This window comes from Mesoplodon bidens (genome assembly GCF_964165515.1).
Source record: "Mesoplodon bidens genome assembly, chromosome: 19".
In the NCBI taxonomy this organism is placed as follows: domain Eukaryota; kingdom Metazoa; phylum Chordata; class Mammalia; order Artiodactyla; family Ziphiidae; genus Mesoplodon; species Mesoplodon bidens.
In genome coordinates, this window is record NC_138179.1 from 55,779,225 (window position 1) to 55,782,340 (window position 3,116).

Consider the following 3,116-nt stretch of genomic DNA (forward strand, 5'->3'; position numbering starts at 1 on the left):
GGGTGGCCAGAAGTCATCTTGGGACATCCTCTTGCAGCCATAAGAGGCCAAAATGGCCTGGGTGGGAGTTGGGAGTCTTGAGAGCTGGAACTTTCCGGATCCAAGGAAAGACCAATCATGGGGGCTGGTGCTGGGATGCTGAAGCTGGAGCAGTTCGGAGCCCACCTCAGGATCCCAAAAGTGGGGGCTGGGAGAGGCCAGGACATATTTCTGGGGCGACAGGAAGCGGGTAGCTGCAGGAACCGGAAGGGAAGCCTGCCCCTCCCCAAGCCAGGCAGTCCCTGAGGCCAGAAGCCTGCCCTGCCCCTGGGGATGCTGAGAAGGCAGCAGGGATTCGTGGCAGCCTGAGCTCCAGGCTGGTGACCAGGTGGCCAGACCTCTGGCCAGTCCCGAGCAGCTGGGTGGAGGGGAGCTGGCGGCTGGGGCAGGGAAGGGTGGAGGCTGGGAGGTCCAGGTGGGCCGTGGCAGAGGGCGGCCCCTCCTGTGTCTCCCCTCGCCTGCTGGCCTCCCCCTTCTCCCTTTGATGCTTCTCACCACAGACTTCAAACAGGCTGCCCTCTGCTTCTGCCCGCCCGCCCGCCCGCCCATAATTAGAGCCTGACTCAGGCTGCCTCTCACCCTCACTCCCTTCCCTGCTGTTGATCTGGCTCGGGCTCTCTGTCTTGCCTCTATCTCTCGACTGTCTCTCTCTTTCTCCATCTCTCTCTTTCCCTCTCTTCCTGGTTCTCTGGCTCTCTGTGTCTCTGATCCTCTGTCTAGATCCGGGACCAGCTCTAGGCTGGGCGCCAGGCTGCAGTTCCCACGGACGCACGCTCTCTCCCCCGCAGCCTCCCCTCCTCCTGTGCGCTCTCACTTTGACTGGAGACTTGACTTCTCCGTCTTTATTGCCGAACCTCCTCCATCTCTACCAAGCTCTTCTCCATCTCTCTCCTTTCCTTTCTCCCTTCTTTCTTTCTTTTTTTTAAAATCTAAAATGTGTTTATTGGGATGGTTTCGCATTCATCTTGATTCTGGGGGCTTTTAGTGCTGCTTCCGTCTGAAGGAGCATCCTTCCGTAAGCCTTGCTTTTCCTCCTGTAGGCTGGCAGAGGACGGTAGAGCGGCCAACACACAGAACTACTGTTGGTGCATGGCCAAAGACAGTGGTGATTTTATAGCATCCTGAGCATTTCACATCCATGAAATAGGAATTGGGGCTCTGACCAGGCGCTTCTTCTTGTGTTTCCTCTTCTCCTCTTCTGGAGAGGGATGAAGGAGATCCTTTGCGAGAGGCATGTTCTCGTGGGGAGGTCGTCACCGTCGGAAAGGTCTCCCTTATTTCTAATGTGATCTGCATCCCCTCGCCACATTGAAGGTTGTCCCCATCCGTGCCTCTCCCACCCGGAACCTGGGGCTCAGGCCCCACCCCCTCCCTGGTGGAGGCTGCCCCAGTGCAAGCCCGCAGGGCCGTGAGCTGGGCCAGCTCCAGGCTGTCCACCTCCTCCCTGGTTGGTGCCCTCAGCTGCCAGCACAGCCCCCGTGACTCCTGCCCCTCCCTGGACTTCTTTCAGGCCCTTCCCGCGTCTGGTTTTCCTGGCCAGGCTGACCTCCCAACCCAGCGGGCCCCCTTTGCCGCCCTGTGGCAGGCAGTGCCATGTCCATTCTCTTTCCCGGGAGAGGGCGGGGCTTGCTAGGAGCCTCTCCATGGTTTAATATGGGAAATAGGGGACTAAGAACCCTACAAATCCCCTCCCCTCCAAGGCACTGGGACTTGGGCTGCACCTTGACCCCTGCCGGGGCCCAGGTATCTCTAGCAGCATCTGCCCATCAGGTGTAAGGGCTTCATCCCCATCAGAGAAGAGGCTCACACTCCTCTCACGGTTACCCCCAGGGCACCTGGTGCCACAGACCCAGGTCCTCTTGGAGAGACGGGCCTTGAGGGGCAAGGCTTGGGCAGTGAGTGGTCTTGGTGTGGATAGACCCCCAGGGCTGACAGAGCCCTCCCTTGACGCTGCAGTTCTGGACCAGCCCTGGGGCCTCCCTGAGCCTGTTTCGCAAGGATGCCGTGAGGAAGGGTGATACTAAGAAAGACATGACTAACCCGTAGGTTGGACTCCATGTTTTCCAGCTGACAGTGCCCTTTCCTGGTCGTGTGGAAGCCTCGTGACCCGTGACAGGGGCGTGGAATGAGGTGACCCCATCTTTCTACAGATGAGGACACTGAGGCACAGGGATGCCATGGGCCTTATCCAGGACCCCTCCTCAGGGGGAAGGCAAGCTGGCTGGACTGGGGGCTCAGGGCCCTGTGGGAATCCAGGCTCCAGACAGTGGGGGCCAGGCAGGACACATGGCCCTGGCTGGGGCCTCACGTCCCTCAGGCCTCGGTAGTTCTGGCCAGTTCTAGGTTCTAGGCAAAGATGGGCGCCCACTGGGTGGCTGCGAACTCATGAGTCAAGGGGCTTCAGCAGGGACCCCGATTTGGGGCATTTCTGGACAGGACCCAGGAGGTGCCATGCGTGGGGCATGCTCAGGTGATGAGGAGCTCGAGAGGCTGGGGGGACACCCCCTCTGAACTGGCAGCCCAAGCATGCGTGACCGTGTGTGTGAGTGTGTGTGTGTGTGTGTGTGTGCATGGCTGTGAGGGAGTGTGTGATTCCGGGCGCGTTTGTGAGAGTGTGTACACGAGCATGAGTGACTGTGCGTGTGCGTGCACACGCTGTGTGCCTGGGAGCGAGGGTTCGTGACTCCATAGATAAGGGTGTGAGAGGCTGTGGTTCGTGAGTGCCTGCAATCCCGTGAGGTCAGTTCAAATGTGAATGAGTGAGAGGGTTGTGTCGGTGTGAGTCCTGAGTGTGCGTGATGTGTGTGTGTGTGTGTGTGTATGTGTGTGTCTGTGAATTGACAGGGTCTCTGATGCAGGAGGACCTATGTACACAGGTTTATATATAAACGCGAGCAAGAGCAGGAGGGAACAGACAGGTGTGGGTCCATGTGCACGTGTGTGTGCATGTGTGTGCTGCTGTGTGAGCAGCATGCCACCCAGGCTTTCTCCTCATCGTTGGGGTCAGCAGCATCCCCTCCTCCCTCCCTCCTCTGTCTTGCCTCCCTGTCCCCTTCTTTCTCCCTTCCCTGCTCAGC

General features: G+C 59.1%; 1 pseudogene across 1 annotated transcript; it reads right to left on the reverse strand.

Annotated features, from left to right (window-relative positions):
- Nucleotides 1-1,008: 1,008 nt before the first annotated feature.
- Nucleotides 1,009-1,326, reverse strand: LOC308607465 (small ribosomal subunit protein eS27-like; annotated as a pseudogene). Its single transcript has one exon. The product of its transcript is annotated as a small ribosomal subunit protein eS27-like (transcript).
- Between the last annotated feature and the right edge of the window lie 1,790 nt (nt 1,327-3,116).